This window comes from Delphinapterus leucas, chromosome 2 (assembly GCF_059928025.1).
Source record: "Delphinapterus leucas isolate spDelLeu-1000000601 "Yukka" chromosome 2, BTC_Dleu_Yukka2, whole genome shotgun sequence".
NCBI lineage: Eukaryota > Metazoa > Chordata > Mammalia > Artiodactyla > Monodontidae > Delphinapterus > Delphinapterus leucas.
Window position 1 is genome coordinate 178,729,479 of NC_143130.1, and position 24,535 is coordinate 178,754,013.

The following is a 24,535-nucleotide window of genomic DNA, read 5'->3' on the forward strand; positions in this document are numbered from 1 at the left end:
TGTGGTGCACGGGTTTAGTTGCCCCGCAGCATGTGGGATCTTAATTCTTCCACCAGGGATCCAACCCGCGTCCCCTGCATTGGAAGGTGGATTCTTAACCACTGGACCACCAGAGAAGTCCCTTGTTTCCCATCTTTCAAGGATCACTGATGTGCGTTGTCTGGAAGACCATTGTTTCTTATATTTTGTTTGTTTGTCTGGATTTTTCAGGGAGGAGGGTAAATCTGGTCTCTGCTACCATCTTGGCCAAAAGCACACACATAAATCTTAATTTGTAGATTTTCCCATCTTTGTTTTTGATTTCCCTCGTAATTTAGTTGTAGAAAACCACTAGATTGGTTGAGTTTCCCTCATTCTGGATTTTCTGATTGCATCCCTGTACTGGTTTTTTTTTTAAACTAGGCCATTAAAATTTTTTTTTTTAAACAATAGTTTTCTTGATGACTGTAGACATGTAAGGCTGATTGGTAGTATTCAGAAATATCAGAGTAATGGTTTCCTGATTGGTGTGTAGTCTTCAATAATTATAAGGAGTTATTTGTATGTATCTGCTGTCAAACCAGTAAGACTGCATTTATGCATCTGTCATTTTCAGAATTGTTGGTAACCTGGGCATATTTTCCCCAGATGACCTTGCCTCCTTGTGTCACTAGGCCCAACTCGCTCACGTTCACCTCAATGACAGTACCTTTGGTAATAACACCCAAAGTTGTATATAGTGGGGATGAGGGATTCTTCTTCACACCAAGTATTGGCAGGCAGAAGGTGGCTTTCAGTTCAGGATGTGTTACATGGGCCTTCTTAAAACGTAATCTCATTGGCCTAATATGAATCTTTCATATTTAGGTGGTTTTCGAGTAAAGCCATCTCCAACAAAGCAAACTTTAGTAACCATCCTCTTCCAGGCTTTCTTCTTTCTCTTTCCTGTTCGAATAACTTTTAATACTTCTGTTTCTCCCTGGGCACGAACTTTGGGCAGTGGGACTTCCCATTTTCCCGCCTTCTCTTTTCGTTTTTGTTTGATCATATTGGAAAGTACTTTAGCTCGAGACTGTCCCTCTCTGTCCAGTAGATATGCAGGTACTGCTCCTTGTGGAGTCTTTTCATCGTTCTTCTGTTTGGTGTTTCTTTTTTCATGCATCTTAATAGTCTTTTTCATTTGTATTTTCTCAGCATGGCGGTTTATGGTAGAGCTTAGCTTTCCGACCAGTCATTTTTTTTGCCTTCTTTGAACGTTCATAAGCCTCTAGATCTTCCTTCTTTCTCTTTTTCTCATGGTAATCCAAACGATATCCATACCGCTTACAGTGTAACTCGATATATTCATTTTGTGGCATGCTGACGGTGGCCGAGCCACTGGGTGCAGCCGCCAGGGCGCGAAGAAGCTCTCAATTTTCTGGTCTTAGAGACCCACCCCCTGTACTGTTTTTAACATGTTCCTTTATCCTTTATGTTTTCTATAAACTGGTGGTTAAATTTAGAGGATTGATCAATTTCTGATTAAAATTATTTTGGGCAAGAATAATTCAGAGGAGATATTTTGCCCATCCTATTTAAATGAAAACCTCCATTGCACTCCAGTCCCGCTTATCCTGGTATACTGTTTCTTAATTTCATAGCACCTACTAACGTAATATAAATGTACGTATTTGTTTAATATCTGTTCTAAAACGTAACCTCCATAAAGGCACAGGTTTTTGTTTATGCTGTATTCCCAGAGTCTAGAACATTGTGCAGCACGTAGTTGGCACAAAGTAAAAATCTTTTGAACGAATAAATGAATGAAATACAAAGGCACAGAACTGGTGAACTCTCATTACCCTCATTACCATTCATAGAAAAGTAACATTTTCTTTTGTTAGAATAATTGTGCTTAACAACACTATTAAAGACAATGTAAAATCTTCTGGAACTGGGGCAGTTAGGAACTCCAGAGGTGGACTTTGGAGGAGGGCTGTGTAACCAGCTCTACTTCTTTCTCTGAGAATAACCCTCCTTTTGGTAGCTAGCAGAGATTTATTGGCTCTTTAAAGTCCGAGCTCAGAGTCGCGCAGCCTTTTTCAGGGGATCAGGAAAGTGTTCCTCTGCTCAGAGTGAGACTGCTACTCTGCCAGCCTAGAGGCTTCAACAGAAGTTGAAAGGAAGCCCCCGAACTTCAGATGTTCCTGGCGAGGTCCTCACCCCACCTTCCCCTCCCTCAGCACTCCTAGCTTCTCTGTCGCTCTCTGCCATTGGTATTGATCTCGTTATGTGCTTTTTAATTTTCTTTTTCTTTTTGGCCGTGCAGTGTGGCTTGTGGGATCTCAGTTCCCCGACCAGGGATCGAACCTGGGCCATGGTGTGAAAGCCTGGAATCCTAACCACTAGGCCACCAGGGAAGTCCCATATGTTCTTTTTTCTTGGTTATCAGTCACCAAGAAGGCCAGGATTCCTAGGTCATCCCCTTGTTCCATAGGCTTTAATCTCTAAGACACTGTACATTTTTTTTCTGATCGCATCTCGCACCCCTGACCTTCTCTTGACCTTCTCTTGACACCTGAGCCTTCTGGAACTCAGGGTACACCAGCAGAATCCCCCTAATCCTCAATTTCTTTTGTGAATGTTCCTCACATTCTTGTTCTTACTGCAAATTCGTTGTCTCCTGATGGCACTATTTTCCCTGCAGCCCTCTCACGTGGTACATGCCTTTTCCCCTACATTCCTCATATCACTGTGCTTGGAAGTGGGATGTCTTCCTTGTTCTGTATTGCCACTCCTGTACCATTTTTTTCTCTTCCATAAAAACACCCACAGTGAATATGATGTCATCAGATTATACCACTCACTACTGCTTTTTGAAGCTTCTCCAAAGGTAGCTGTGGAGGATTGAACCCCTTATTACGGAGTCACTCTGTATCTCTTGTAATGCTTCTTACCTCATATCAATATAGTTACGCCAGTTTCTTTTTGTTACTGTTTGCGTAGTGACTTTTCATCTTTGTGCTTTCAGTCTTTCTTTATTCTTATGTTTTAGGTATGTCTGTACACATTTTTATCCAAATCTTAAAAGGAAATTTTTGCTTTTATGTAGGACATTTAGTACCGTTTACAGTTTCTTTTAAGTATTTGCTCATATATTTGTAGTTAGATCTACTGATTGAAAGCTTTCTATTTATTTGACCCACCTGTTCTGTTTCTTTCTTGTTCCTTTGATCTTCTTTTGCATTTAGTGTTTATTATTTACCCTGTCTCCTTAGCTTGGTAGTTATGTGCTCTTTTTCAAAATACTGTTCTCTTAATGGTTTTATTTTGGTTTGCAAATTTTTTTTATTGTGGTAAAATACACAGAAAATTTACCATCTTTAATCATTTTTAAGTGCACAGTTCGGGGTATTAAACACATTCATGATGTTGTGCAACCATCACCGCCCTCCATCTCCAGAACTCTTTTCATCTTGTAAAATTGAAACTCTATACCCATTAAACACGCTCCATTCCCTCCTCTCCCAGCCCCTGGCACCCACCCTTCTACCTTCTGTCTCTCTGAATTTGACTGCTCTAAGTACCTCATATAAATGGAATCATACAGTTGTTGTTTTTTTTTTTAATTCCTTTGGCATAATGTCCTCAAGATTCATCCATGTTGTAGTATATGTCAGAATTTCCTTCCTTTTTAAGGCTGTTTAAAGAGCAGTTTTGCCAGATACAAGATTTTTTGGTTGATGGTTTTTTCCTTTTAGCACTTTGAATATATTGACTTACTGTCTTCTGGCCTCCAAAGTTTCTGATGAGAAATCTGCTTATAATCTTATTGAGGATCCTTAGAATGTGACGAGTAATTTCTCTCTTGCTTTCAAGATTCTGTCTTTGACTTTCACAAAGTTTGATTGTTTCTGCTGTACAGCAGAGTGATTCAGTTATACATATATATATGTTCTTTTTCATATTGTTTTCCATTATGATTTATCACAGGATATTCAGTATAGTTCTCTGTGCTGTACGGTAGGACTTTATTGTTTATCCATTCTGTATATAATAGTTTGCGTCTGCTAATCCCAACCTCCCACTCCATCCAATGCCCCCTGCCTCGCCCCGCAACCACAAGTCTGTTCTCTAGGTCTGTGAGTCTGTTTATGTTTGTAGATATGTTCTACATATGTGTTGTATTTTAGATTCCACATATAAGTGATATCATATGGTATTTATCTTTCTCTTTCTGACTTACTTTGCTTGGTATGATAATCTCTAGGTCCGTCTATGTTACTGCAAATGACATTATTCCATTCTTTTTTATGGCTGAGTAATATTCCACTCATACATATACTACATCTTTTTTTTTTCGGTACGCGGGCCTCTCACTGTTGTGGCCTCTCCCGTTGCGGAGCACAGGCTCTGGACGCGCAGGCTCAGCGGCCACGGCTCATGGGCCCAGCCGCTCCGCGGCATGTGGGATCCTCCTGGACCGGGGCACGAATCCGTGTCCCCTGCATCGGCAGGCGGACTCTCAACCACTGCGCCACCAGGGAAGCCCTATACTACATCTTTTTCATCCATCCATTTGTCGATAGACATTTAGGTTGATTCCATGTCTTGACTACTATGAATATGCTGCTATGAACATAGGAGTGCATGTATAAAAGCTGAAGTTGAAATTAACGCAGTTTACATTCCAACCCTTTTTCTGGAAGTTGCAAGCCTTCAGTAGACCCCAGAGTTACTCAGTAGTTACATCAACAGATTCTGCCAGTGCAGTTGTTGTCTAGGTGGGGAGACAGATTTCGGGTGTTTCTTATTCCACCATTTTCCCAGAATCTTCTCCTTTAGAGATTATAATTTACATCCTTGATTTATCAGTCTGATGTAAACTAGGTGCTTTTACCCTCTTAAAGGGCAGTGCAAGGAGCATAGAACCCTTCAGTTACCCTTTGTGCTCCCTGTGTGCCTTGTTGTTTTATATTTTGTCTTAAGTGTTTTAATTCCTATTAGAAACAATTATCTTACACAATTATTTCATTAGGGTTTATTTGCATGTTTACCCTTTTTGTTGCCCTTCGTTCCTTTGTGCCCCTCATAATTTTCTATCTGGGTTTATTTTTCTTCTGCTTGCAGAATATCCTGTGATATTTCTTCTGGGGTAAGCCTGCTATTGATAAATCTATCTGAAAATGTTTTTATGTCAGGTTTATTCTTTTTTTTTTTTTTTTTTGCGGTACGCGGGCCTCTCACTGTTGTGGCCTCTCCCATTGCGGAGCACAGGCTCCGGACGCGCAGGCTCAGTGGCCATGGCTCACGGGCCCAGCTGCTCCACGGCATGTGGGATCTTCCCAGACCGGGGCACGAACCCGTATCCCCTGCATTGGCAGGCAGACTCTCGACCACTGTGCCACCAGGGAAGCCCATATGTCAGGTTTATTCTTGAAGGTTAGTTTTACTGGGTATAGAATTCTAGGCCACAGTTATATTCTTTGAGCACTTCAGAAGTATTTCATTGTGTTTTGTTTTTTAATATCTTTATTGGAGTATAATTGCTTTACAATGGTGTGTTAGTTTCTGCTTTATAACAAAGTGAATCAGCTATACATATACATATATTGTCTTCTTTTCTTTTTTAGTAAAGTAGTATTATTGTAACCTGCCTGGTTTTTTTTTTCAGGTGGTTTACAATTTTTTTCTCTTTGTCTTTGTTTCAACTATTTTATTGTGATGTCCCTAGGTATGAATTTTTTTTTTTTTAAGTTTGTTTAGGATTCTTAGGGCTTCTTGAACCTGTGGCTTGCTGTCTTTTCATTAATTTTAGGAACTTCTCAGTCACTGTTCAGTTATTGCATCTGTTCCATTCCTTTTTGAAACTTCAATTTCATATATGTTCTGTATCTCTGTCTCTTAGCCTCTAGTCTGTGTTTTTCAAGTTTTAATATCTTTGGGCTTCATTTGACTTATTTTATTCTAAGTTGTCTTTCTCTATCTGCTTTTAAATCCATCCATTGAGTTCCTAGTTTCAGTTTGTATAGTCTTTTTTTAGTTTTAGAGCTTTCATTTGGTTCTTTTTTTATAGTTCCTAGTTCTCTGCTAAAATTGTATGTCTTGTCTTTTATCTCCTGGAACATTGTAAGTATAGTTATTTTAAAATCTGGTAACTCTTAATATGTGGAATGCTTGTGGATGTTTCCATTTTATATTTCTTCTGTCTTTTGTTCGTGTTGTATTGTTTCCTCATATGCCTGGTCATTTTTTATCGCATGTTTTATATCAAACTTGCAATTTACAAAATTGGTTATAAAAATGTTTTGAGGCCCAGGATAATATCTTCTTCTAGAGAGGATTTATTTACACTAGCACTCTGGAATCACCTTAGTCCAGTTTCAGATGACCCAGTTGAAATGATTCAAAGCTGAACTGCAGTCCCTTTGAGGGTCTGTTTACTTCAGCTTCATCCTTAACTCCTAGTGTATATAGCCTTTTGGAGTGTCAGCCAAGAAACGGGCGCTCACTAGCTGCTGTCCTTTTCTCCTCTCCCCAGTGGCCATACTGGTGGAGTCCAGTGTCTTTGCCCCAACTCCAGAAGCCTGTCAGATACATTACTCCATCTCTTGATGGTCCCCTATGAAATTGGCAAACATCCTTGAGGGGAAGAGTGACCTCAGTAGCTGGACGTCCCTTCCTAAGCTTCAGTCTCTCCTGCATTCTGGCCTTATCTTGTCAGTTGTCTGATTCCTTCAAGCAGATGTTTTAAATATTTTGTTCAGGTTCTCAGGGAGGGGTCTGAGTTACTAGAACAGAAGTAGCTTCTACCTTTCTGTCACTTAGTACAGTACAGTGTCTGTAGTCTTCTATGATTTCAGTATCCCTGAAGATAGTTGATCCCAGAGCAACTGTGAATGACTGGACAACAGTTAAACAACAGTGACCCCGGTCCTTAAATACCTTGGCTTCTTAGTTCCTTGACCTCTCTCCCAGGTATCCTGTTCTCTACCCTACCTTGTATACCCATTCCCTTGAATTACCATTATCTGAAACACCCCTGTCATCTTAATTTCAAACTTAGCGCTCTGACTGCTTCTTCCTGAACTTTTTAGCTCGCACCTTCCACCATCCCATTTCCTACAGTCTTCAGCCCCATCGTGACCTTCAGTTCATTGATCCTACCACCTCTTCCCCTGAGCATTCTCATGTTTTTGTTCACTTTGAGTTCCACAGTCAGTCGTTATAATACATCCTCTGCTCCTATTACCTTGTTTTCCTCTAGTTTCATCTATAGTCTTGGCTAAGCCCCCACCTGTGTCTTAGCCTGGATTCTCCAGAAAAGAGCGTAAGACAAAGCTTATATTGCTAATACTTTATGTGAAGTTAGAGTGAGGGGGGAAAGAAGAAAGTTAGGCGGAGAAGGAGAGAAAGCATATACAAAGCGAGTGGTATGTTATCAAGCTGGCCACAGTTTCACAAGAACCTTAGCTGGTTGCTAGGCAATGCTGGAAACCTCCAGAGAATCATGGCACCTCTCAGAACACTCCCAGGGGGCAGGTGTGTGGGGAGGACAGCTGAGAAATGTGTTGGCTCCTTCCTGTTTCCTGCCTCTTAATGGTCAGAGTTGCCCCACAGGGTCTTAACTGTTCTGTGCTTTCGGGTTTGTTACTTGGGCTCTCCAGGTACCTGCTGGAGAAGCAGCTGAATTTGGGCATTGGAGCTGCTGTGGCTTCTGCCACAGTGGGCAAAACAAAGCCCGCCAAAGCCCGACCCTCACCCCTGGGGGGAGGAAGGGACAGCTGGCGGTGTTAGGAAAGGACACACGGGTCATGGGCTGGGGCTCTGTGATCATGTGAATCTTGCGAGCTTTGGCTAGGCCTGGTGGGGCAGCTCTAGCTGGGAGGTGGAGCAGCAGGCGAGTCTGGGTGGATTTGGAGGGGGCGCATGAACTGCATCTGTTCTGGCCTGTTTAATCCAGCCTCTTGCTTATTTTTTGCTTGGGTCAGTATAGCTGAAATGTGGCTGGAGAAACCGTACTGACTAGTCTCACTTTAGAGTCATGATCACCAAAATCAAGTAGGCCTGTTACTGGTTATATTCTGTTTTCTCATTCCAGTTACTCTCCTGGACAGTATTTAAATATCTCACTTTAAACCTTGAATTCTTCCTTCCCCATCCTTCCTTTATTTCACTGGGAAAAAAACTGAAGCAATTGGAAGAAAACTTCCACAGGTTCCTACTGGCATATGGCACCTTCCCACTTCTGTGCTTGACCCTCTGCCTCATCTTCTGTGTTTATGCTCCTGGCTGAGGCCACCGTCTTTTCATGTGCATTCGACCCCATCACCTTCTACCTGCTCAAAGACATCACTCCAGTAATTCATCCTTTATTTGCATCATCAAATTTTTCTTCTCTATTGTATCATTCTCAGTAGCATATAAAATGCTGTTATTTCTCCCTTGTTTTTTAAAAAAATTCCTCTCATAATTAATTGTCTGTTTTCTCTTCTTTCCTGTTCTCTTATTCTTTCTTGAACACATTCCATTTAGGCCCCGCTCCTCTAAAATTGCTCATAACATCACTAGTGACTTCCATGTTGCTAAATGCAGTGGTCACTTTGCAGTCCTCACCTTATTTGACCTGTTTACCCCCAGAGACCCTGTAGATTACTCCTCTCTGAAGCCTGATTAGGCAGGGTTCTCCAGAGAAACAGAATCAATAGGAGATACATCTCTGTCTATGTCTATATCTATATCTGTGTGATTTATTACAAGGAATTAGCTCATGAGGCTCTGGAGGCTTAGAAGTTCCAAAATCTGCCACCAGCAACCTGGAGACCCAGGAGAGATTCTAGTTCTAGTTTGAGTTCAAAGGCCTGAGAAACCAGCTCAAGTGGTCAGGTTGGAGAAGTTCCCTCTTACTCAGCCTTTTTGTTCAATTCAGGCCTTCAACTGATTGGATGAGGGCCACTTACTTTATGAAGGGCAATCTGCTTTACTCAGGCTACCAATTCAAATGTTAATCTCATCCAAAAACACCCTCAGTGACAAACCCAGAATAATGTTTGACCAGTATCTGGGCACCCTCTGGCCTGGTCAAGTTAACACATAAAATTAACCATCACAAACCCTTTCTTGTGACATCTAGAACAAGATGCCTATTTAGTCCCTACAGGATCTGGTCCCTGTCACCCCTGACCTTAGCTCCCACTTTTCTGCACTCTAGTCACAGATGCCTCCTTGCTCTTTCTTGACCACTGTCAGACGTGCTCCTGCCTTAGGGTCTCTGCTATCTAAAAATTTCAGCTGCATCCCTGGTGCTTCCTGTTCCCTCTCCTTGCTTTATTTATTTTTTTCTTATTCACTCTTATCAATCCAACATACTTGCTTATTTATTTTGTCTGTTGTCTGACTCCTCCAACTAGAAGGTAAGCTTTGTGAGGTGAGGGCTTTTCAATCTTGTTGCCTTTCATACCCCCAACTTCTGAGATAGCGCCTGGTACAAATTTGTCTCTCAGTAACAGCTTTCTTTTTGTTTAAAAACATGGACAGAAACTCTTCCCAGGAAGTTTACAAAATACAGGTTTCTAGCCTGGAGTTCTCAGCAGTGAATACCTTTATTGGCTTATAGATGCCTTTTGTATATGTCTTTTCTTAGATATGTCTTCGATAGTTAACTATGGATGAGCTGACGTAATTCTGAAGGCACATTACCAGCTTTCTCACCTCCTTTCTTTCTAGCTCCGTGTGTGTGTGTGTGTGTGTGTGTGTGTAAGAACCAACACTGCTGCGGGATTTCCCTGGTGGTCCAGTGGTTAAGACTTCGCCTTACAATGCAGGGGGTTTGGGTTCCATCCCTGGTCAAGGAGCTAAGATCCCACACGCCTCAGGGTCAAAAAACCAAAACATAAAGCAGAAGCAATATTGTAACGAGTTCAGTGAAGACTTCAAAAATGGCCCACATCAGAAAGAAAAAAGAACCAGCACTCTTGAAGCCCTTTACAAACATGATCTTATTTAATCCTTAAAACAATCCTGCAACACAAATTGTATCACCCCCATTGTACAGACGATGAAACTGAGATTTAGAGAGCTTAAGCAGCTTGCCTGAGGTCTCAGTTGGTGAGTGGCAGAACCCAACTTGGGGTAACTTGATCTAGATCCTATATTCTTGACTGTTAGTACATTATATGCTGCCTTCTAGATATAGAGATGTCATCTTGTTTTGTGGCATGCAGGAGCTTGGAAATCTTGGGCAGGCTGTTTGTCGCCTTTCAGCCATAATGGTGATAAATATTCAAGGTGCTTAGAATACAAAGCAACCGTTCAAAGTCAGGAATCCTCTCTAATATCAGTGCAGTAATAACTGAACCTCAAGCCTTTCTCAGCTTTAGCCTCCCCAGGTCTTCTTGGGTCAGTCTACCTGTTAGGTTCCTGGATCTGAGGTCCATACCTTGTCCAGGAGATTAGAAGGGTAATGGTGACTGCCATCACGAAAGAGCTGGCCCTTTCTGGCTCAGGTTATCAAATCAGCTCTACCTACCACTGGAGTATTCCATGAGGAATTATAGGAGTCCCCTTCTGCCTCAAAGGAAAGTGTAACAAACCACTCAAACTTCATGGCCTTAGATAACAACTCTTATTTCATGGTTCTTGCTGAGCTGGATAGCTGTTCTGCTGGGCTTACTTGGGGTGTCTCATGTGGTGGCTGTCTGGGAGTAGCGGGGGTTGGTGTCATCTAGTGGCCTCACTGAGATGCTGGGACAGCTGGACCTATTTTCTTCTCTGTGTAGTCTCAGGACCTATCCTTTTTCCAGTGGGCAAGGTGTCCACTGGGATAGTCAGATTTCTTATGTAGTGGCTCAGGGCTCCCCTAGGCAAGCATTCCAAGAAGGAGGAAGTGGAAACTGCTAGTCTTTTTTTTTTTTTTAACATTATAAAAAAAATGCATTGGGAGCGCGGAGTCTTAACCACTGGACCGCCAGAGAAGTCCCAGAAATTGATAGTCCTTTTAAAGTGTAGGCCCAGAACTGGCATATTATCACTCCTGTCACATTCCCTTGGTTAACATGAGTCAAGGACCAGCCCAGATGTGTTGTGAGTTTTACTACACAGATGTGTTGTGAGGTGTGCTGGTAACTAGGCGTGGAGCAGGTCCGTTGGTAGTAGACTAGTCCAAACTACTTTTGAAAGTGAACAGGGGCCTATTAAAAATTATGCTGGGTTGGTGGGTATAAACCAGAACTGTCTAGGACCCACTTGGACATTGGTCATCATAGTCATACTTGTGCCCTGGAGGAAGCAAGAGCTAGGTATTACCTTGAATCTTTTCTTGTGATTCTCTCATTGTGAAGCTATGACCATGTTAAGTATGGGTCTCATGTTTTAAATTGAACATTTAATAAACATTTTAATAAAATTTTAATTTTTTTTTGTATAAATTTATTTATTTTTGGCTGTGTTGGGTCTTCGTTGCAGCGCACGGGCTTTCTCTAATTGTGGCAAGCAGGGGCCACTCTTCGTTGCGGTGTGCAGGCTTCTCATTGCGGTGGCTTCCCTTGTTGCGGAGCACAGGCTCTAGGCATGCGGGCTTCAGTAGTTGCAGCATGCGGGCTCAGTAGTTGTGGTGCACGGGCTTAGTTGCTCCACAGCATGTGGGATCTTTCCGGACCCGTGTCCCCTGCATTGGCAGGCGGATTCTTAACCACTGCGCCACCAGGGAAGCCCATGACTTTTAAATAACAACCCAGCAACTTTATTTGGGTGCTCAGTGAGTACAGGAGTTACTTATTTTGGCAGTGGAGGATTTGAGCTTCCTGAAATGATTTTGTTTGTTGGCCTCCAGAAGGGAACTTTCCTGAGGTATTTTTCAAGATTGATTTTGACTGTGTGCCATTTTCACGTTACCTGATAACTTGGAACCTAGTCCTCTTGTAAGATATAGCTCCATTCTGCAGTTAATCAGATGATCTCAGAAGGTCTCTTCCAGCTCTAAAATTCTCTCTAATCTTGTAGAAAGTTGTTACAGGTGGCCACAGGACAACTGGAAAGCTATAATAAAGGCTGTCACAGCTCCTATGTGAAATGGGGCCAGGTGGGATCCAGAAATCTTTATGGGGTAGAGTCCTTTTTACTCTATACTTTGAAGGAATGTTAGTTTGCAATCCAAAATGGAATTTGTTCTCAGTTGAATATTAAGTCTTGAAAAGTTGACTGTAAAACAAAATTCTAAAATTAAAAATCCTATTTTTCTATATAATAGAAGGTAGACTTCTGAGGCATGACCTTTAACATCCCATTTTGATGTGAAGTGCCTCCAGAGTGTCTCACACCTACGTGTTTGTGCACCCCACGTAATTGTGCTTCAGGAATGTGGGATGAGGGTCCATTTTGTCTTTCCTGCAGCTCAGTGGCGGGGAGAGGATGCAGTTCCTATGGAATGCTTGCCTGAGGTCCTTTGGTATCTTTCCCCAGCTGGTGAGAGGTAGGGTCAGTGAAAATTCTAGGCTTGAATGTGGTGTGATAGCCTCTTTATTAACCCTGACTACTGTATAAAAAAACAAAACAAAACAAAACAAACCTCTCCAAACTGGGTGTCTGCAGGTTTGAATATTTGGGAGATCTCTTTTTCACTAAACAAGTTGCTAATGTGACTGTAGTCAAGTGAAGCACTATGCTTTCTGCCACTGGGGGCAGAGGGTTCCCACTAACATTGGTTTCAGGAAGTATATACCACATAAATATTCTGTATATTTATAACATCTTTTCCACAGCATGTTTCGTATTACATTTTTAATGATGCAGCATCTCTAACACTAGTTATGTTTATAGTAATGATAAAGGCTAACTTTATATGTTGCTGTTTGTCTATTGTCTGCTTCTAGGAAGGGGAGGAAGGTATGTTGGTAACTAGGATGACTAGTGAACTTTGTATTTGTTTGACAGGCTCATATATATTGAGATTCAGGGAAAATGTTAGTTTGTTTACTTTTAAGATGACTTTGGCGTAGGTGATGTTAATTTTTCAAATCATTAAGTAATCACCTCGGGAGAGGATTATCATTTATAGAACACCTTTTATATGCACGCTTATAGCAGTCTTGTGAAGAACACTGGCCTTTTACACAGGAAGGAGCTAAGACTGACCTGCCAGTGTTACATAGTTAGTAATCGTCAGAGCTTGGATTTGAGCTCAGGTTTGTTTGCCTTAAAAATTCTCGTGGCTCACTCCCCCACCTACCTGCCGCCCCCCCATTTTGGTTACTTAAACAAAGATCCTTCCCAGCTAGACACTGTCCGTACTTTCATAGATCCACATCCCTAGGAAAAGTGGTTCCATTTGGCTATATTGCCTCGCATCTTCCATACGCTTGTTTCTTACACTGTTGTAAACATGCTGACCATACGGTGTTTTTAACCTGGGACCTAGGAACCCTCTGAAGTTGTGTGCAAAATGTTGTGCTTTTTTTGCGGAAAATGTCAGCATCGATAGCTCTCACGAAATTCTCAGTGGTTTCTGACTCAAATAAAAGAAAAAACTAACCCCAAGAACCACGGCTTTATGCCATTAGTATTCTCCCAACACTTATTAAATGAATTAATATACATAAAGTGCTTAGAACAGTGCCTGACAAGAAGCAAGTTCACTATTAGTGTTGTTACGACGCTAACAGTTTTTATGTGCATGGCTGTCAAAACTTTTAATAATTGGGTAACAGTCCATGGAGTAGAATACCACTGCTTATTGTTGGCAATATTTGGGCTTAAAAACAATTGTTTTTTTCTTACAAGCAGTTTGAGATGAATCTCCATGTATTTAAAATGGTTCCCTGTATTTTGGATTATTTCTGTGGATTCCCCAAAGCGAAATTACTAGGTCAAAATGTATGAACATTTTGAAGATCTTTAGACATATTGCAGATTGCTTTCCAGAAGGCACATACTAGTGCATAGCAGCAGTATATTGCAGTCTGTTTTGCTATATATACTCTTGCCTGCACTAGACAAATAGATGAAATTAATTGCATATTAATTAATATGCAAAAGATTGCCTTGTTTAATGAAAATTTTTCCAGCTTCCAGAGGTGGAACATTTTCTGCGTACTCTTTTGTGAATTGTCCTCATGTCCTTTTCTCATTAAATAGGGTTTTTATGGTTTTCTTATCATTTTGAGATGTTAACACTTAGTCACCTGCTGCAAATATGTGTTCTCAGATTGCTTGCCTTTGAAATATTTAGAGGTTTTCTTTCTTTTTTTTTGTTTTTTTTAGTAAAATCTGGGGTTTTTTTTGCGTGTGCTTCTATTGTTTATAATTTCTAGGTCCTCCTTCCCTTTCCCATTTCTCCTGGTTTTTCTCATGCAAACTTTAAAATTTTCCTCCATATAAACTTCTAAAATCTCCTATATGGAGAAATACTGAAGCAACATATATTTATTAGATTGTATATATTTATATGTAAAAATGAGCAGCTGTTTTTCTTCATAATGATTGTGTAGAGTGTTTATATGGATTTAATCATGATTTGACCCTATTGATAGCCATTTTCTTTTTAAAAATTTTTTTTAAATTATTTTTTTAATTGGAATAAAATTGCTTTACAATGTCGTGTTAGTTTCTGCTGTAGAACAAAGTGAATCAGCTATATGTATACATATATCCTCATATCCCCTCCCTCTTGAGCCTCCCTCCCACCCTCACCCCCCACCCCCACCGCCCCCATCCCACCCATCTAGGTCATCACAGAGCACCGAGCTGAGCTCCCTTTGCTAGGCAGCAGCTTCCCACTAGCTATCTGTTTTACACATGGTAGTGTGCATATGTCTATGCTACTCTCTTCATTCGTCCCACCCTCCCCTTCCCCCACTGTGTCCACAAGTCCATTCACTATGTCTCTGTCTCTTTTCCTGCCCTGCAAATAGGTTCATTTGTACAGTTTTTCTAGATTACATATATATGCATTAACGTGCGATATTTGTTTTTCTCTTTCTGACTTACTTCACTCTGTATGACAGACTCTAGGTTCATCCACGTTACTACAGATGACCCAATTTCGTTCCTTTTTATGGCTGAGTAATATTCCATTGTATATATGTACCACATTTTCTTGTTTCTAATATTCTCTATTACAACAAATTCTGCATGATCGTCTTGCTACATATAATCTCTGCTCACTTGGGTTAACTTTTCTGTGCAGTAGATTCCTAGAAGTGGAACAGTTGGATCAAAATTTAGATTTAAACTTCCAAATTGCCTTCTGCAAAGGCTGTTTTCCCTGTAGATTTTGAAAATGTCCTTATTTTAAGAGTAATTGTCCTTTTAACTAGTGAACTTAACTTTTCATATATTTATAGAGAATTTGGTTTTTTCTTTCTGTGTGCAGTTTGTGACCTTTGCCCATTTTACTTTCTGATTGATTTAGGATGACTCTCTGTATGTTAAAGGAACTTGCCTTTTTTTTTTTTTTTTTTTTTTGTGGTACACGGGCCTCTCACTCTTGTGGCCTCTACCGTTGCGGTGCACAGGCTCTGGATGCGCAGGCTCAGCGGCCATGGCTCACGGGCCCAGCTGCTCTGCGGCATGTGGGATCCTCCCAGACCGGGGCACGAACCCGTGTCCCCTGCATCGGCAGGCGGACTCTCAACCACTGCACCACCAGGGAAGCCCCGGAACTTGCCTTTTTAAAAAAAAATAAATTTATTTACTTATTTATTTTTGGCTGTGTTGGGTCTTCGTTGCTGCGTGCGGGATTTCTCTAGTTGTGGAGATCGGGGCTACTCTTCGTTGAGGTATGCAGGCTTCTCATTGCAGTGGCTTCTGTTGTTGCGGAGCACTGGCTCTAGGCGCACGGGCTTCAGTAGTTGTGGCACGTGGGCTCAGTAGTTGTGGCTCGTGGGCTCTAGAGCACAGACTCAGTAGTTGTGGCACATGGGTTTATTTGCTCCACGGCATCTGGGATCTTCCCAGACCAGGGATCGAACCCGTATACCCTGCTTTGGCAGGCGGATTCTTAACCACTGCACCACCAGGGAAGTCCCAGCTGAATTCTTCTTAACAGTTGTTTTTATTTTATTTTTAAATTTTTATTTATTTATTTTTTTGGCTGTGCCACGCAGCATGTGGGATCTTAGTTCCCCAACCAGGGATTGAACCTGCACCCCCTGCATTGGAAGCGCAGAGTCTTAACCACTGGACTGCCAGGGAAGTCCAACAGTTGTTTTTAGAAATACTGGTTGAGGGTAGGTTTAAGGAGGGAGATTCTAATAGAAGGCTGTTTGGGACTTGTAGGTAATGGAGAGATGAATTTTAATGGGAAGCGTACTAGACATTATTCCTACCTTTATAGTATTGTTTTCTATCCAAGTTTTAAATATGATTCTCTTGGGATTCTTTTCTTGATTTGTAGAGCTGCCACTGTACTGTTCATGACTGTATCCATGGAAACATAAGTAGGATGACATAAGTTTATAATTTGTTGCTAGGCAGATGTAGCTCGAAATGTAATAAAATTTCCTCATTAAAAAGTGTTTGGATGTTTTACCTTCTGTGGGGGAAGGTAATGAAACAGAATAGTCTGGAATTAAAACTGTGAAATTGTAAAACCTTTTAGAGTGGAAAGGACAGGTCATGTTTTTAATTAGTTGAATGTTTGAAATTGAAGAGAATAAGATGAGATAACTGTGTGCTATAAGCTTGGCCTTTTAGGTTTAAAAGGTCGGTATTCAGGAGGCTTCCCTGGTGGCGCAGTGGTTGAGAGTCCGCCTGCTGATGCAGGGGACACGGGTTCGTGCCCCGGTCCGGGAAGATCCCACATGCTGCAGAGCGGCTGGGCCCGTGAACCATGGCCACTGAGCCTGCGCTTCCAGAGCCTGTGCTCCGCAATGGGAGAGGCCACAACAGTGAGAGGCCCGTATACTGCAAAAAAGAAAAAGAAAAAAAAAAAGGTCGGTATTCAGATGTGTAGGGACTAGATGTGGACCACCCGATCCATCCTAGAATATATATCAAATCCCAGAATGACAACAGGTATTTTAAGGTAGTCCTTCTGACTCTCAGACTCGGCGGACTAATGAAGGAGGCCTTGTGGAGATTAATATACCTGTCTCTTATTTTGGCTGAAGTTTTCATTTTTTTTAATTAAAAATTTTTAATAGGTAATGTGTCATTGGTATAAAACAACTAAATTTGAAAAAGGTATAGAGTGCAATGTAATTGGTTTCTTACCTATGTCCTCTTAAGTCACACAGTTCCCCAGAGGCCACCATGCTTACTAACTCCTTGTCTGATTATAATTTAAAGAATTATTTGAGTAGTTATTCAGTAGTAATAGAAAATAGGTAACATTTATACGTTTTGTGTGCCAGCCACTGTGATCAGTGCATTACAGGATAACCTAGGAAGTAGTTACTATTCACTCCATTTTACAGATATGGAAACCTTCTCTAAGGCTTAGAGAAGTTAAATAACTTGCACAAGGTTTAATATTTCTTGCCCACTAGATTATATGCTCCAAGAAAGTGGGGGCCATGTTTTATTTCTGCTTTATCCCCCTGTATCAAATATAGTTCCTGTGGGATTTGCTAGTGTGTCAAACGTAGTATGAAGGCTGGTTTTACAAAGGTGGTTGTATCCTCATTTATTGGCTTTGAATTTGTGTAGCTGTGACTCAGACTTCTCTTTGTAGAGAAGTCACATTGAGGATTGGAGCAGCATTGCATCTGAATATTTATGAAGGGAACCTTATATTTCTGGATTTCATGCTGGGAACATTTGGGAGAACCTCCCTTGTGATTGGATAAGGTCCAGTATTTGGGGATGAGGGTGGTTAACATAGGGATTAATATAATTGTGACTCCATTCCTTTTGGGTGTGTTTAGTTTTTACCCCCTTTCCTCCACGCCTGCCCCAGCTATATCTTGGCCCAGTGTCATTGTAGTTTCATGGTCTAAGAGAAGGAATAAGTAGGAATAGAAGGAGTCAACTAGAAGGAATAAACTCCTTTGTTAAATGCCAACATTAACACGTGTCTGTGATCTTGAAAATCTGTGTTTAGTGTAAGTTGTATGTAGTGCTTCCAGTAGAGGCATTGTAGAGAATAAAATTTTAGAGCTTGGGTAAGATTATTGAGATTATTTGGCAAGAGGAAAATGAGGGACAGTTCAATTCCATAGGTAATTGTTGAATTACTTTCTTTGTTAAGGTAGGATGATATTTATCTCATAGGGTTGATATGAGGATTAAGAGATAATCCTTATAAAAGTCTTGGGTTGATAATTTAATGATAATACTAATTGTTAAACTTGCTGAACACTTTGTATGTGCTAGCATAATATGGGCCAGAAAAGTATTCTGAGACGTTATAGGAAGGACTGGGTGGAGTATAGGAGAACAGAGTCAGGACGGCCATTCAGAAGATTTCACAGTGGTATTGAAGTGAGAGTGAAGGCTGAACTAAGCATTAGAAATGGAAAAGAGATTAGATTTGAGGGGATGTGAAGAAAGCATATAGGGCTGGCAGAAAGGCAGGGAGGTAAGAAGACTGAGTTTTGATGCCTTGGGTAATGGGATACTATAAACAGTAGAGCAGTATGGAGATATCACTAATGTTTTGGACACTGAAAAATAGGTTAATGTAAAATAATTACCTTGGCAGAACTGAGAAAGCTGAACCAGAGGGAGAGGTAGTGACGCCAGTAGGGAAGCAAGCAGATTGCTGCTGCAGAACCTCCGAAAGGGCTGGGGAGTAGAAGTACCAGGTGTCTCCAAAGGCTGAAGTGCGGTGTGGGCCGGGCTCAACCGCAGGGCTGACCAGAAGTCTGTAGGAAGCCCTCTAGAGTCTGGCTTCACTCCCGCAGCCCAGCAACTGCCTCTTTCCTGTCCCAGCAGAGGACAGATTTACTCTTCGTAGAGTTTGAACCAAAGGGACGCTGGATTTGAGGGCCGGAGAATGGATGCCTAGATATGGGAGGGTGGTAGGTGCGTAGGTTAAATGAAAGTTTGCCTATTGAATGGTGAGAACCTCAGAACATCCCAGAATTCTTGCAGCAGATTAGAAGATTCTTCTTGGAGAGAAACTGGCCCAGATGTAAAGGTCTGCAGCGTCTGACAGTTGTCACACTGTCTGTATTCCAGTTAACTGTTTGCATTACTGTTTTCATGACTGTTGCCTGAAAACAACAGCAGTCATTTTATTATCTCGCACAGTTTCTGGTGGTCAGGATTTAGGAAGGGCTCAGGTGGGCAGTTTTGGCTTGGATTTCTCTTTAGGTTGTGGTCACATGGTGGCTGCACACAGATCTGCAGGGGTGCTGAAGCAGCTTGGGCTGGCCAAGCACCTTTCTTCATGTGGTCTTAGCATGGGCACATAGCGGGAGAACCAAGTGTAAGTCATATGGCCTTTATGACCTAGCCTCAGGAGCCACACAGCATCATTTCTGCCATAGTCACACGTCTGTTCAGCTTCAAAGGGAGGCAGCATAGATTCCATCTCTTGAGAGAAGTTGAGTCAAAGTCTGATTATGAGGAGAATGTGTAGGATGATGTTGTGGCCATCTTTGGAAAATATGATTTACCACAGTTCACCCTTTAGTTATAAGATGTTCCTATTACATGCAAATTATATTCATGCCCTCCCCCAGCTCTCTTCCAGTTATGGCATTAGCCCCAAGTTCAGGATCTTGTCATCTAAATCAGGCCCAGCTGTGGCCCGATGAGTTTCCTCAGGCATGGTTCTGGATCTGGACACATGTGAACTTAAGAGACAAGTAAACTGCCATTCTCTCCAACTTAAAATGGTGGGTCAGACTTAGGATAATTGCCGTAGACGCATCTGTCCAGAAAAGGAGAGAACAGGCATAACAGTCACTGGTCCAAAGCTTTTGTGAAATCCAGCCAGGCACAGGTTGCCAGTCCTTGATGAGGACTCATTTCTCTTATCTGGGAATGGTTCTCCAAGGCTCTTGGCTCTACGGTGAGAGTTTTGTTTTGCTTTCTGAGTTATCCTTTTCCATAAGTCATGTCTGATTTTTTACACCTGTGTTAAAATACACATAACATAAAATTTACCATCTTAACCACTTTTTAGTTGAAGTGTAGTTGATTCACAGTGTTGTGGCAGTCTCTGCTGTACAGCACAGTGACGCAGTTTTATACACATACGTTCTTTTTTTAATATTCTTTTTTTTTTTTTTGCGGTATGCGGGCCCCTCACTGCCGTGGCCTCTCCCGCTGCGGAGCACAGGCTCCGGACGCGCAGGCCCAGTAGCCACGGCTCATGGGCTCAGCCGCTCCGTGGCACGTGGGATCCTCCCGGACCGGGGCACGAACCCGTGTCCCCTGCATCGGCAGACGGACTCCCAACCACTGCACCACCAGGGAAGCCCTTAATACTCTTTTATTTTTTAAATTTTTGGCTGCATCAGGTCTTCGTTGCTGTGCGTGGGCTTTCTCTAGTTGTGGTGAGCGGGGGCTACTCTCGTTGCGGTGCACGGGCTTCTCACTGCAGTGGCTTCTCTTGTTGTGGAGCAGAGGCTCTAGGCGCGCGGGCTTCAGTAGTTGTGGCACACGGGCTCAGTAGTTGTAGCTCGCGGCCTCTAGAGCACAGGCTCAGTAGCTGTGGCGCATGGGCTTAGTTGCTCCGCGACATGTGGGATCTTCCCAGACCAGGGCTCGAACCTATGTCCCCTGCATTTGCAGGCGGATTCTTAACCACTGTGCCACCAGGGAAGCTCCTAATATTCTTTTCCATTATGGTTTATCCCAGGAGATTGGATACAGTTCCCTGTGCTGTACAGTAGGACCTTGTCGTTCCATCTTAACCATTTTCAAGCGAACAGTTCAGTGGTATTAAACACATTTATGACGTTGTGCAGCCATCAGCAGAAATCCTCCTCCAGAACGCTTTGCATCTGTAGAGTGAAACTGAAACTCCATGACCGCTAGACACGAACTCCCCATTCCCACAGCCCATCTCCCCAGCCGCACTCTTAGGTCCTTCACTTCCTCCGACTCCTTGTAAGTCTGCTGTGGAACGGCCTCTGCTAGCAGTCTGAGGAGCTCCACTGTTTTAATGGAGAGGCTGTTTAGAGTCAGCCCTTAAGATTTTTAGAAGACCCTTGGTCTGTTTAAAATGCCAGTTTGGAACCTTCTTGGATCTTTCTGAGGTATTTTAAAAAGTTTTTCAACCATAGCCTGGATTCAGTCTTCCCTGCTGTAGCCATTTCCTAGTTTGAGAATCATTTTGCCTTCAGGAGAGGCTGGGGATAAGCAGTGGCTTTATTTTTTATTTTTTTATTGTTTTGCATTTTGACTGCACTCCGCAGCGTGCGGGATGGTTCCCCAACCAGGGCTCGAACCCCGGCCTCTGCAGTTGAAGTGCTGGATCCTAACCATTAGGCCCCCAGGGAACTCCCATTAGCTTTGTTTTTGAACCCAGCAAGCTCTGACCCCTTACTTTTAACAGTTGGTTTTCCTCAGCCTCCCCACCCCTCATGTTATCACAGGCACCGTGAAGCAGTGGGGTGGCGCTTTCACGTGTTACACCTGGGAATCTCCTTTGATAGGTCACTGAGCTGATCAGATAAAAGATTCCACGTGACTACAGGCTGCATTTCACACCACCACATAACAGGTCCCCTTTTCTCCAATGTATAGTAATATTTTTCTTACTTTCCACTAAGCCTTTACCAATAGCCTCCTGGTCGAAGCCCTTCAGGCTTTCAGTAGCAGTCTCCCCAAGGCCTCCCAGCCTCCACCTGCCACCCCGTCTCGAAGCCACTACCACACGTTCTAGGTTTTGGTTGCAGTGGCCTCTCACTTCCAGGTGCCAAGATCTGCTTCACTTACTTTTCCTGCCTAAAAAATTACCCCCCACCCCCAAATTAAATGACTGAATACTTGACTGGTTTCTATGGGTCATGAATTTGGGGGAGCTTTGCTGGCCGATTCTGGCTCAGGTAATTTCTGTGGCTGCAGTCAATAGGTGGAGCTGGAAGAGTCGTGGGCACAGGCAGGCGAGTCTGGGTGTGTGGCGGGGCCGTGGCTGGGCGCCTGTCTCTGATGTAGTCTCACGGCCTCTCCATGAGATCTCTGCGTGTGGACTAGTTTGTGCCCCTGCTTCAAGCACTCGGATCGCTTACACAGACACATACTTTCCAAAGGTATGTGTCTCAGGAGAAACAGGCAGAGTCTGTTTCATCTCTATGATGTAGTCTTGGAAGGCATTTCATGTCATTTCTGCTGTAGTTACAAACTTGCCCAAGTTCAAGGGGGAGGGAGCATAGACCTCACCTCTTGAAGGCAAGAGTTACAGTTGGTCACAACGTAAGAAGATCACGCGAGGTAGGAGATAATGTGGTCAGCTTTAGAAAATACAGTCCACCATGGGTCTTAGTGAAACAGTTAGATCCCTGTCTGATCACCCTGCAGGCAAGCCTTGCTACTAAGAAGCCTCATCTGTGCACATGAAATTAAAACCTAGTTTTTAGTTAGGACTTCCTATGACCGAACAGGCAAGGATCATCGTAAACGTGAAGAAAGGCTCTAACAGCCTCATGCAAACAGATAAAAAGAAACTGAATAAAGAAAGAAAATGTAAGTTGCAGAAAGGAAGTTCAAACTTCAAAAACAGAAGGCTTAAAGAACTAAAGAAAACGTTAAATTCATGATGCAAAAATAGGATTATACAGGGACTTCCCTGGTGGTCCAGTGGTTAGGACTCCACACTTCCATTGCAGGGGGTGCGGGTTCGATCCCTGGTCGGGGAACTGAGATCCTGCATACTGTGCAGCACCCCCCCCCCGAAAAAAAAGGGATTATACAAAATAGGGAACCATTCAGAGAGTAAGAAAGAGCTCTTGGAAAATTTTCAATAGGAAACTGAAAAAATCTTCTGGGAAGTATTAGGCAGAGACAGATGAAAAAGGGAATGGACAGTGCCTGAGCGTTGATTGGATCATTGATTGAAAAATAGTTTGAGGTGAGAGGAAGAAGTGTGGAAATGTTAATATGGACTGTATATTAAGTGATAATGAATTAGTGTTAATTTTCTTTAAGTGTGATAATGGTACTGAGGTAATGTAGGAGAACATCTTATTCCTAGGAGAAGCATACCAAAGGATGCGTTATGACGTCTGCATTTATCGTGTGTGTGTGTGTGTGTGTGTGTGTGTGTGTGTGTGTGTGTGTAGAGGAGAGAGAGGCCACACCAAGAGAAAGAGATAATTAAAGCAGTTGTGACATTGTGTTAATAATTAATGATAAATACAGAAGCAAAATATCACACTTAATGGATCAATTCAGGAGAGCCAACATCTGAATTACTAGAGAGAGGGGAAAAAAGAAAATTGAAAGGGTACAGTGATTAAATCAGCACTTAAAATTTTTCCAGAATGGAAGGTCATAAATCTCTAGGTTGAACAGATCCATCAAGTGCCCAGCACAGTGAATTAAAAAAAAATAAGTTAATGAGATTTCAGAATGTTGAGAATAGTGAGGATCCCAAAATCTTCCAGAGGGAACAAATCAACTTACAAGAATGGATTGAGAATCTGCGTGACTCTGGAATCTCAGTGGCAGTGGAATAGTGCCCTCAGATTCTAGGAGTATTGCTTCCAGTCTAGGATTCTACACCAAGCTGTTTTCCATTCCGAAGTGGCTGCATCATTTCACGTTCCCCCTGGCAGTATAATGAGGGTTGCAATTTTTCCACATTTTTGTCTATACTTGTTATTGCCTGTCTTTTAAATTATAACCATTCTAGTGGTGTGAAGTGATATCTCACTGTGTTGTTTTTTGTTCTTCTTTGTTTTTTCTTTTTCTTTCTCTTTTTTGGCCATGCCACTCAGCTTGCGGGATCTTAGTTGCCCGACCAGGGATGGAACTTGGGCCACCGCAGTGAAAGCATCGAGTCCTAACCATTGGATAGACGGGGAGTTTCCCTCATTGTGGTTTTGATTTGCATTTTCCTGATAGCTGATGATGTTGAGTATCTTTTCATGTGCTTATGTGGACGAATGTCTTTTTATTTTAATTGGGTTATTTGTCTTTTTTATTATCGAGTTGTTGACTCCATCATTATTATTTTTGGCTGCGTTGGGTCTTTGTTGTTGCTCGCGGGCTTTCTCTAGCTGTGGCAAGTGGAGGCTACTCTTTGTTGCAGTGCGCGGGCTTCTCACTGCGGTGGCCTCTCTTGTTGCAGAGCACGGGCTTTAGGCGTGCGGTCTTCAGTAGTTGCAGCACGCGGGCTCAGTAGTTGTGGCGAGTGGGCTCAGTAGTTGCAGTGTGCAGGCACAGTAGTTGTGGTGCTCAGGCTCTAGAGCTCAGGCTCAGTAGTTGTGGTGCACGGGCTTAGTTTGCTCCACGGCATGTGGGATCTTTCCGGACCAGGGATCGAACCCCTGTCCCCTGCATTGGCAGGTGGATTCTTAACCACTGTGCCACCAGGGAAGTCCTCCATTATTTTTCAGTATGTCATTGTGTATTTCCTATAAATAAAGGCATTCTCCTTTATAATCACGTATCAAAATCAGGAAATTGGAACATTGATCCTGTAATACCTCTAATCCACAGACCCATTTAAATTTCATCATTTGTC

At 42.4% G+C, this 24,535-nt stretch overlaps 1 protein-coding gene and 1 pseudogene across 6 annotated transcripts in view; one reads left to right on the top strand and one right to left on the bottom strand.

The window, feature by feature from the left end:
- The window catches only part of RCOR1 (REST corepressor 1), a 120,474-nt gene that overhangs the window by 22,350 nt on the left and 73,589 nt on the right, over positions 1 to 24,535 (top strand). The gene's annotated exons all lie outside the window — the stretch shown is intronic.
- Positions 410 to 1,356, bottom strand: LOC115802900 (ribosome biogenesis protein NSA2 homolog pseudogene; annotated as a pseudogene).